This window comes from Lissotriton helveticus, chromosome 7 (assembly GCF_964261635.1).
Source record: "Lissotriton helveticus chromosome 7, aLisHel1.1, whole genome shotgun sequence".
Classification (NCBI taxonomy): Eukaryota; Metazoa; Chordata; class Amphibia; order Caudata; family Salamandridae; genus Lissotriton; species Lissotriton helveticus.
In genome coordinates this window covers 1630012088-1630023564 of record NC_136068.1, presented here as the reverse complement: position 1 = coordinate 1630023564, position 11477 = coordinate 1630012088, and the positions used below count along the sequence as shown (strand labels likewise).

General features: G+C 46.1%; 1 pseudogene across 1 annotated transcript; it reads left to right on the top strand.

Moving 5' to 3' along the window:
- The first annotated feature begins 237 nt into the window (after window positions 1–237).
- On the top strand, window positions 238–4112 carry LOC144769596 (splicing factor U2AF 65 kDa subunit-like; annotated as a pseudogene). The gene is made up of 8 exons (XR_013598727.1): window positions 238–272; window positions 547–573; window positions 882–923; window positions 1028–1131; window positions 1606–1757; window positions 3034–3150; window positions 3712–3850; window positions 4018–4112. The product of XR_013598727.1 is annotated as a splicing factor U2AF 65 kDa subunit-like (transcript).
- Window positions 4113–11477: the final 7365 nt, after the last annotated feature.

The window sequence follows — 11477 nt, the reverse complement described above, 5'->3', positions numbered from 1 at the left end:
TGAGCGGCAACTGAACGAAAACAAACAAGGTGAGGCGCGCGGTAGAGGGGGAACTTAAGCGGTCCGAACAATCGATGTGCGCAGCGGCCCATCGCGGGAAAATGGAGGACGCTCTAGGCCTAAAGCCTGTTCTCGAGTAGTTTGGGGGATTTTGTCTTCGTATTTCTAGGCTAATTACGCACGCTGCAGAGACTTGACAAGGGCATCTGTGAACGAATGTTGGTCGTGGGGCACGAAATGCGTTTTTATAAGTGCACCGTGGTCAAGCTCACGTATGACGGGATGTTTCATTGTTCACCCCATTCCCTCTTACCAGCAATGACTAAGCCAGCCCTCCACTTTAAGCGCATTGGTTGTAGCACCGCGGGAGAGCACTGATGCTAGAGCTCTGCCCCGGTCTCTTTCATCCTTTTTTCCACCCTTTTTCCTGGCGGCTCGCTGCACATGGCTTTTGGTCTAGGCACGCGAGCACATGAACAGTGTTTTGCCTTGAAAACTTTCAATGGGTAGGGGTGCAGGCTTTGAGGTGTTAATATAACTTCGTAGTGGCTACCGGGACCGAAGACGTCGCAGGTATGGGTTGCCGTTCGTTGGCTTAGACCAGTGAAAGGGCGGGACCACCGTTTTTATTTCCATATCTTTTATAGGTCTATTGCATGCTTTTTTGGTCAGTCCACGTTCGCATAATTCCTTTGCCACAAATCTCCACCCCCCACCCCCTTAATCGGTTTCCTCAATCTATATATACATTGTGCATTCTACCTATGCGTTTTAATTGATTTGTTAAAGACTGCTTATTCCTTTCTGATGTATGTTTTGTGACTCACAATGGAAAATTCATTGTTAACCACTTGTTTTCCTCCTTATCGATTTTTGTCTAGGGATAACCTTGTAGAACACATACAGCCATCGTTTGATAAGAGGTTAGCATACCAATTCCGGGCTCCTGACATAGTTGGGTGCTTTCACACATTTCGCTATTTCTGTCTCAGCCACTGCAAGTCTTTATTGTTTCTCCTGTTCACAGCAGGTCTCCCAGGCATGAGAAGAAAAAGAAGAACCGCAAGTACTGGGATGTCCCACCTCCTGGGTTTGAACACATCACACCAAGGCAGTATAAAGCCATGCAAGGTATATATTTTATCGAGCATCCCATGCCAACATACCAAATCGCTTGTTGTATGTACACTACCACAATTAGCTATTTCCCTTTGGGCATCTATTGGATGTTGTCATTGGTGGGCTTTAGTATGTGTCTACGAAAGCAACGTTTAAGCATATTTGCAATTCAATTGGGCTTCTTGAACAGTGCCCTAGCAAACCGCAACTCAGTGGAGTGTCTGTGTATATATACACACTGTACAGACATACACACAAGCAACTGGAGGAATCCTCTGGTATTCATTTTGTATTCACGCTACACCCATGTTTTGTGTGTATGAACCCTTTTGATATTTGGAAAAAAGAACTTGCTTCTCTTGGTCCATAGTCTTTTTCTTTATAACAGGTTCTCTCTTGTCTTGCTTCCTTCGGCGAATCGTATCCACCTCTGGTACAGGGATAGTGTTTGTTTTGAATGTTTGGATTGGTGTTTCTTTCTCCTAGCCGCGGGTCAGATTCCAGCAACAGCTCTCCTTCCGACCATGACCCCAGATGGACTGGCCGTGACCCCTACCCCTGTGCCCGTCGTCGGCAGCCAGATGACCAGGCAGGCCCGCCGACTCTACGTTGGAAATATCCCCTTCGGAATCACTGAGGTACCCGTGGTTTCCATATTCCGTCCTCCGTTCTCTCCTACCAAGAAGCTTTGTGTGCAGTAGGTGTATAGTAAAGATTGCATTGGAACCTGGTCACAAAACTAACTACCTTTTTCCCCCATTTTCAGCTCCTCGTATCTTATATTTCAGGTTTTGTGGCCGTTCAGTTAGTCCCACCAGGATTCTGTCCGTGTTTCACTTTCCTCTAGCGGTGCATGTTTCAGATGAACAGGCTTTTTTTTCTGCCCCAGAATTTGATGGGTCTAGACACGAGGACATTGAATCTTCTTTGGAATCTAAGCTGTTGCATTTTAATTAAGCTTGGTGCACTGAAGCTCTATTATTGTATCCTTTTGTTTGAACCGGCTGCCACGTGTTGGAATCGAGCTGTGCATCTCCGCAGCTGTTTTCAGCTTTTATACCCCAATTCTCTGTAAACTATTTGTGTAATGGCCGCCGTTCAAATAATAAAACCTGCCATGGCTAGACTGTCAAGGCTTCGTTCACTGAGTGAGTCAACCGCCACCTTTAGAAGTTGTGCAAGATACATTAAACAAAAAAAAGGACAGAGAAAGTCTGATCGTAAATAGTGTGCATAATATAGAACATGTACTTTTAGTAGGCCAAGAGGCAGCCTGTCGGGGCAATTAATTGAATACAAATACCTCTGCACAATAAGAGGACGTAGGGATTCAGGGTTTAACAGTATATATTTAATCGTGCAGTAGTTACTTTTAGGGAGCGGTGATGTTGCTGCTAGACTTCCTGGACGGTTCCCATTGGTCTAGGTTTCTAAACTGGTTGTGGGTTTGTTTGTATTCCCCTGCCCATGGTGGCTGGTGAGGGTGGGCGTTAGTTGTTCCTTTTTGTGGGCACCTGGAAATAACCATGTAATGGACTGCATCAGGATAACTCATTCCAAAATTACATGCCTGACTAATGTGTTTATTTGACCATAAGCTTCTTTTGCAGCTAGCGATTAAAGGTCAATTGGTGTTAAATTTTTCTTTTAAAATGGAAAGTATACAAATAAAATTGACTCCCGCTTAATAAAAACAAAGATCAAAGAGTTGTTTCCATTTCTTTTTTAAGTGAATTGTGGGGCTGCAATCCCTTCGTAGCAAAATAAGTTTGCTGCCATCGTCCAAGGCAAGTAGGAGCATCTAGATTTTAAGCCTGCTCTTTGTTATATATTCAGCGGGTTGGTGCCACATAAACCCTATATCATGTTGGTGTTATTTTGTGTTTCCTTCTTCATTTTCTGCCTCCTCTGCAGGAAGCCATGATGGATTTCTTCAACGCCCAGATGCGCCTTGGAGGTCTGACACAGGCCCCAGGAAACCCTGTGCTGGCTGTGCAAATAAACCAAGACAAAAACTTTGCATTTCTGGAGGTGAGATTCTAATTCGGGATCTATTCCACGTCTTGTCTTAGTCTCCTCCCATTCACACCCACCTCTGCCACTTAAGCGATCTCGGCATGGTTTTATAGAAGGTACACTTTTCGAAAGGGAGTTGGAGCTGCATGTGACTTAATTCATGCCTGTACCACAGTGGCCTTCGTTGCCTCTTTACTAACGATTGGCTCCGGTATAACTTCCCGTAGGAATCATTTGCGGTTTATCACACATTGCCCAATTTGCTTCTGTAATACATGTCCTAGTAATGTAGATTTTGAGCATGACTTGAGTTGATATTGAATGGGCAGTGATACTTCTGGGATTGTCATCGGTCACTATTGTGTTTACAGTCGGGATCCTGGTTGGCAGTCCGTATAATAACTATCATTGCTGTTGACTATCCACGTGCAATGGTGTCGAGTTTGAGTTGTGGCATAAACTCGTTTCTTCGTTTTAAGGTCCTTGAAGAACACCTCACTTTTTTGCTGTGCAACGTTGTATCTCTGGAGGGTATGAAACGTTTGTACAGATTGCCAGATTTTCCCTCTTTTGCAGTTCCGCTCGGTGGATGAAACGACACAGGCCATGGCTTTCGATGGTATCATTTTCCAGGGACAGTCTTTAAACATCCGTTGACCACACGATTATCATCCACTTCCTGGCATGTCTGAAAATCCTTCCGTATACGTACCAGGTAAGACTAATTACAAAATGCATGTCGGTGTCAGTAATTTGGTACAATTTTAATTAGCGTGTCATTGTCATAGCATGCTGGACACTTGAGTGCACAACTAGCCAGCATATAAGTGGTACTTCCCATTTAACCCAAGTCTTTGCTAATCGCATGGTCTCTTCCTACAGGTGTGGTATCTACTGTGGTGCCAGACTCTGCACACAAGCTGTTTATTGGAGGTTTACCCAACTATCTGAATGATGACCAGGTAACCATGGCATAATTTGTAACATTTGCTGTACTGGTTTTTCTCTGTACATTGAATATTTATTATGGTCAGCTCAAGTTGGTGTTAAGTTTCCGGCTAGAAGAGGAGTTAAGTGGTAGGGCATAGAGCGTCCCATAAACTGTACTGCAGAAACCAAATCTTCAAATATGTTTTTACCCATGGCGGCCAAAACAATCAATAATACATATGAAACAGTGGTGAATTCATAAAATTACATGAAGTTAAAATGCAAATAGTTCAAAACATTCAGCAATTTTGAGGGTTGCTGTTACCATTGACCATCTTGCCGTCTTATAGTTGTGCTTTCTTAGGTTTCGCTGAGCCAGCGCATGCGCTGCTCTGCGAGACATTTAGTGTGTGTGTGCTTTTAAAAGTACTACCACACGCTATTGGCTGGCATAGAGCGTGCGGTTAAGCGCACAATGACTACCAGAGGCGCCATATGGCTGTACTCTCTCGTCATGGTGCGCTCACACCACTCGCCAGCCTGTATGTTTTTTTTCCTTCATTTTTGCATGCGTGCACAACTCCCGGGCCTGAATCGGGTCTGTTGGCGCGTGAGCCCGATTGAGGCGGGCACCGGTGTATAGGCAGAATTTGGTTTGAATGTCAGCCTTAAAAGTACGATTATTTGATGTGATTTTTATAGTTTTTTTGTAAATGTGTATTTAACCATCTTTTTCGTTTATCTCTAACCTTTGTGGAACTGTTCATGTGTCCATCCTGCTGCAAAATGTAAAATCGGGGAGTAATTGTGATCTTTAAAAAAATTACAAGGAAACCAAAAAGTTTAAAAACAGCTAATGCTCGGTCATCCCGCCTTTGGTATCAGAACAGTCCTCGTTGGCATATCACCCGCATGTGAGGCAGGTTTGGCACCATTGCAGCTTTATAGGGGGCCTCTTTTCCCCTGTGTGTGAAATTGGCCTCTCATAAAGACTGGTGGAGACCACAATGTTGTGGTATACAAGTGATAAAGAAATGGTCAAAAGACCGCATTTACACCCAAACAAATGGCTGGCTCTTATTTCAAAAGGCCCTTTTTAGGTTTCGCCTGTCGTCCACTGCGCAGCAGTGTTCGCGCAGGCGAAATCTTTTGAGTTTCAGTATGGCGCTTTAACCCGCCTCTCTGTTCCATTGGCTAGCTCCATAAATGGAGGCTAGCCATTGGAACAGAGATGCGTCAGTCATTGTCGAAGCAGATTCGTGGGCGTTCCGGCGATTTTTTTCGCTCTCCGCCCCTTTAACAACGTCATTGCGGCGGTGGGCGGATGTTTTTTTTTTTTTCGTCATGTTTTGGTCTTTTTCGAAGCGTCTTTTGCCCGAGTGGGCTGCGAGATTTAAGTTGCCAGGAAGTACTTTGTATTTGCGATCAGGTAAGCAGCATTGTTTTCCGTTTCCGTCTTCGTCTTTGCCTCCGTGTTCTGGTGTTCTGTTGTCTCCTTGTATTGTTGTGCGTTTTCGTGTCTGTCGTCTTTGTTTTCCGTCTTTGCGTGGCTCGTGGCTGTCTTGCTGTCCTGCCTTCCCCCGCACTCCCTCCCGCTGTCTGTGTCTCCGTTCCCACCCCCCCCTCCATTGCTTTGCATGTGCTTGTTTTTTCCCTTGTTGGGCTCCCTCTACTTCACTCATCTTTTTCCCTGACTCAGTGTGGAAGGTGATGGGGGTGTAAGGGAACACAAACCGGAAGTCGCTTGGGAAGACTGACCTTCTTAGGGTAAGGCGTCCCTCCTGCACGCATTTTTGGGAAGAAGGGGCAGAAGGAAGAAAGTAGATCCCATGCACGCGCGCACTAAAAGCCTCGGTTCAGGGAAGCTTGAGATCCTTATCCTCACGCTGGAAGTAAGGGCACCAGGCACTACAGACCTGAGCAGGGCAACAAGAGGGCGACTCTCTGCTCAGCGTGTGGAAAGGACTGTGAATGGGAAATCCTCAACGCGCACGCACTTAGAAAGGAGTAAGTGTCGGGAAGAGGGCAAGCTTCCCTCTTTCCAGTACTTCGTTTGCTGCTTCCTTTCTAAAGCGCCTTGACGCGACCAAGTTTTTATGTTGGGCAGCTGTAAGTGAAAACAGCCCGCTGGCCTTGTTTTTTATTGTCATATCTATGTAACTATGCACTATGTACCTAATTACCTCAACTATTACATACTATTATTCTATCACCCCCTTGTCCTTGTAAAGCGCTCTGATATCTGTAAAGATCTTGTTCGCGCTATATAAAACTTTTCAAATAAATAAATTGTCCTTCCTGTAACCTTGTGCGTTATTTTGGATCTTTCAGTGTAGGTCTGACGTGCCCTTCTAATGAACGTGCTGGTTAAATAGGAACACTTGGTCTTACTGTTGTTGCTCATGTTCCAGTTTCATGATGTCCGGTTGGTACAGCACGTATTAAGTGTGTGCACTCCAAGCAAGTCGTGCTTGAAGCTGACTACTTGGAAGGAAACACCCCGCCCATAGCAATACCTTCGGGTCGAGTGGGCGCTATATAAAACTGCAAAACTATATATATATATATATATATATATATATATATATATATATATATATATCTATTACAGCTCTTCTGACCGAAATCAGCAAACCAGCACTCGTAGTAAGTTAAACCACATTTGGTTTATTGCACAAAAAGGAAAAACGCGTTTCGGCACTTGCCTTCGTCAGTTTCCCATATATATATATATTTATGTGTGTGTTTATATGTTGGTTTCCGACTTCGTCTTTGCCTCCGTGTTCTGGTGTTCTGTTGTCTCCTTGTATTGTTGTGCGTTTTCGTGTCTGTCGTCTTCGTTTTCCCTCTTTTGGGTGGCTTGTGGCTGTCTTGCTGTCCTGCCTTCCCCTGCCCCCCCTCTCGCTGTCCGTGTCTCCGTTCCCACCCCCCCTCCTTTGCTTTGCATGTGTGTTTTTTCCCTTGTCAAGTCTGCCGTTTTCTCTGTGAACCATGCCTTCTGGCATTTCTCCACGCAGTCCGGTTTATTTCACTGTGGGGGTAAAAAGTTAGAGGCTTATTAAAATTCCTCCCGCTGTCTGCCCAGGCTGGAAATCCCCCACATGCTTCGTGCCGTCCAATGGGGAGCCCTCGCCACGCTCTTGTTTCACTGGCTGCCGCCGTACCCTGCCGACGAACCTCCTGCCTGGTGCGCCTATCACTGGTGCTGCCCAGAGGTAAGGCTACTCTCTCCCACTTGTCTTGCCGAGTTGGGCAACCTCTACTTCACTCATCTTTTTCCCTGACTCGGGCCGAGGCTGATCCATGGATCGACGGTGTGTCCTGGAGATCTGCCCTGCTATGCAGACTCACGGTCACAAAAACGACTATCTCGAGGTGCCTTGCTCTGTTGTCCTAAAACACATGGGCGATCCCAAGGTGCTAATCATGAGCAGCAGTAGAAGAAAGCACAGGGTCAGAAATCTTGCACAAACTACTAAGCGCGGGGTGAGTTGCTAATTTACAGACTAAAAGAAAGCCTCATCCTATTCAACAATGCAACACATTTCCATGTATGTATGAGACCGAGCAACATGGCAGATGCCCGGTGGAGCTGCCTTCCCTCTAGCCTTGTGGGTATTTGTCCCTTGTCTACCCCACCCTTCCAGTAACACTTCCGGTCACTCCACTCATCCTTGCGGCTTCCCCTGTTTCGTTCCCACCGTAAAACCCTCTTGTACTTCCCTCGTGTGCGATTCTACCTCGCCACCCCTGACACGTTGCACTTTCCATGTGTTTCTCTCCAGTCCCTCTCATTGTGTCACCTGTTCTCTACAATCTGCTTCGTGTTCCTGCTTCTCTCGTCTTTCTCTCTCCCCTACAGATCCCACCTCTGTTTCTGTAACCTCGTCTCCTGTTTCTCTCTCCTCCAATGTTGTAATGAAATCTCTCTCTTAAGCCTCTACCTTCTGTGTAGAGTTCATCTCTCTTCTGGTTCTCTCTCCTCTCGACCATCTGTTTCTTTCTCCGCTTTACTCTCTCCTTTCTGCTTCTCGTTTGTGGACAATTCACTACACCCAGCCCCTCTCACACACACTGGATTATCTCTAGCTTTCCTTTTGTTTCTCACACTTGTGTGAGTGACCACTCTTGCACTCTCGGGGCATTACTGTTTACTTCCCTAACCCTTCTGTGTTTCCCATAACTGCTCACCAGCAATGCTTCTCACCCCTTATCCTATTGGGTCTTTGTTCTCACCCTCCCTTCTCCACTATTACATGGATCTGACACCCCCCCTTTACTCCATACTTTACCCTCACCCTGCACACACACAGCTATGCAGTTTAAACTTTGCGCCCACGGGATTCCTCCCCACCCACCCCCGTATAGCAGGAGAACACTCTGCAGCCCTTGCCCCTACTTTTGTTTTTCCTCTTCTTTAGGGGTTCACACCTCTCTCAGGTGCTTTTTACCTCAATCCTACTCTACCCCCCTCGGATTCTCTGCCTATCTCCACTCTCTTTCTGCCCGCCGTCTCGTGTCCCACTCTGTCTTCCCTCACAGACGGGACTTCAGTTTGCCCCTTGGATACCAGAATCAGGGTGCATTGTGTACGCTGGTACATCATTGTGTTTTTTTCCTTACAGTAGCAAGCAAGGTACATTGAGTCTGCAGGTCCTCACAATAACCTTTATTCTTAGTATAACTCAATGATGTTGCCTTGTGAATGGTAGTACATCAGACTAGTTTTGATTGATTTTGCTCCACATCAAACTGTACAATGTTCTTTAGTATATCGCAATGCAATGTGTTTAGAGCAATTCCCATTGTCTTTGTATGAAGTATACCACAATCTGGCTGCATTGTTCTCTAGTACATCGCAGTACCCTTATTTTATACCCCATGTTGAATGAATTGTGTTTACTGGTACATCACAACCACAGACAGACAGACAGCATGCTACTCCACTGGGACTCAGTGTTATTAGGGAAAGGTGTTTAGTAGTTCATGGTGTATTGCCTCAGTCAGTTTCACTGTTAGGGGGCAGTGATTAGTGTTTTGTTTTTGTTTAGTGATCAGTTATGTTTGGTAGAAATTAGAAGAGCGAGCTGCTTACAGTATTGGCTGTGCGCGGACTATTAGGTTGGGTTAATGCAACCGGCTAATATGTGTTTTTAGTTTGTTTGTTACACCTTTGCTTGAGTGAATGCGGCGCTTGTTTAGGATGCATGTTGGTGGTGGTGCCTCTGAAATAAGCCAGACGTGGTTGGGGAAGGTTTGGTTGATCTTGTATGAGTTTCTTTCTGATTCTGGTGCTCTGTGGCGTGACTTGTACAGTCAGTTGATTCCAGAGAGGAAGAACCAGGTCTTTTCTGCCTTCCTGAATGTCAGGTGAGCTTCAATGCACCCTTCATCCACTGGGAGTGAGCACCATCGTTTTGCTGCTTGCACAGAGAAAGATGTGCAACCAATGGTTTTCTTTTTGTAAGTCAAAAAAAACAGTTGTGGTGTCAATCTACAGCGAGGTAATCTTTTCAGGTAGTGTGTGTTGATCTTTTGATGGAAGGTTGGTGCTGTTCTATTCATGGCTTTGTGTGGCATAAACAGGGTTTTGAAGGTGGCTCCCTTTGTAATGGGCAACCAGTGAAAGGCCTTCAAAGTAGCAAGATGTTCTCTTATAGGTTTATGTGCAGGAGCTGTTGTAGGGGCTAACTTCTGGATTCTTTGTAAACACCTCAAGACACAGAATCTTTGGTTAGGCTGGTGGCATAGTTGTCCTGGATGTGCTCTGCATTATGAAGTCAGAAGTATTGCTGACATGCCATATATTTTCAAAAGCTAATTTTGCTGGGGCAAAGTCAGACACTTATAGGAGTACTTCTGGGAAAGTTATGTTGGCTCTTAAAGGCCAGTGCTGCAGAGGGGGGGGGAGTTGACCCTCTTGTCAGGCAGCCTGGACAATTCCTTTATAAATGATAATTTGGTCATGATATTTCTGGCAAACAGTATTGTTACTAATGACCACTGTCTATGAGGTCGCCCGAGTGGGCGAAGCAAAGGTATGCAGTCCCAAAGTGGGGGCATTGCATCTACTTTGACTCTCATGGCGTCTGCTGACCAAGTTTTCCCCTGTCAGTTAAATAATAAACCCTCTCGCCCACCATAACAATGCAGGATGGGAGGGGAATATATTCGAAATTCTCCCTTCTTTATTGATGTGAGCACAAACACGCATACACTCACAGCAATGCATATTGAAAAAGAACTACTAGTCAACATATGAGCTCTTACACCTGTTTTTTTCGATTATCAGCCCTCATGTCTAACAAGTAATGGGATCTTAGGTGAGAATGATGGCAGCACATTTCTGGGAGAGAATAAAAGTGACATGTGGAAATGCTTGAATTACTCTAAATCACTAGCAGTGCATTCCATGCTATCGTTTTAGCTCATCACTATCATTTCAGAAAGAACCAATCACTTGGGCCTTGGTTTTGCTCCTCCCCCCCCCATTTCTGTGTGTGTGTTTGTGCTAGGGTGACCAACCATCCGTAAATTTCACGGACAGTCCGTAATTTCGGCCGTCTGTCCGTTGTCCGTGAAGGATTCTTTAACGGACGCCATTTGTCCGTCATTTTAACAGGGCACCGGTTGCCTCACCCTAAAGCAGGCGCAGCTTGCACCCACCTCCCTTCTTCACTCCGATGCTGCACCAAAGCTCCTCAGATACTCAGCAGCATTGGAGAGGCACAGCAGGATGGCAACCCTCACACCTCCAGCCCTTGATGAGCTGTTAAGAGGTGCTTCGAAGGTGACTGAGAGGGAGGGGCTTAATTATTGTCACTAAATTGTAAGCAAACCTCGGTTCTTCAAACATGCAGTCTATAATGTAATACAATAAAGAAATGGCACAATCGCACCCACTCTGATTAACAAAGTATGGAGGAAAATCAGTTCAATCAGTTCTCTTAGAGTATCTCCTGTAAGTACTGTACATCACAGTGGGGGATGGCATTTTGGACAGAGAGCCTGTCTTCTCGTTGTCTTGTGCAGGAGGGGGCAAGGAGCCCAAGATGATACTAGAATACTGCATGCCTACCCCTGTGCCCACCCTGGTGGATCCTGTTCACTCTCCTGTGATGGCTCCTGCCCTCCCCTCAGTGATGGCTCCTGTCCCCCCATGTGGTGGCTCCAGTCCACCCCCACCTGTGATGGCTCTTGGTCCCCCCATGTTGTGGCTCCAGTCCACCCCCGCCTGTGATGGCTCTTGTCCCCCCATGTTGTGGCTCCAGTCCACCCCCGCCTGTGATGGCTCTTGTCCCCCCATGTTGTGGCTCCAGTCCACCCCGCCTGTGATGGCTCTTGTCCCCCCATGTTGTGGCTCCAGTCCACCCCCGCCTGTGATGGCTCCTGTCCCCCCATGTTGTGGCTCC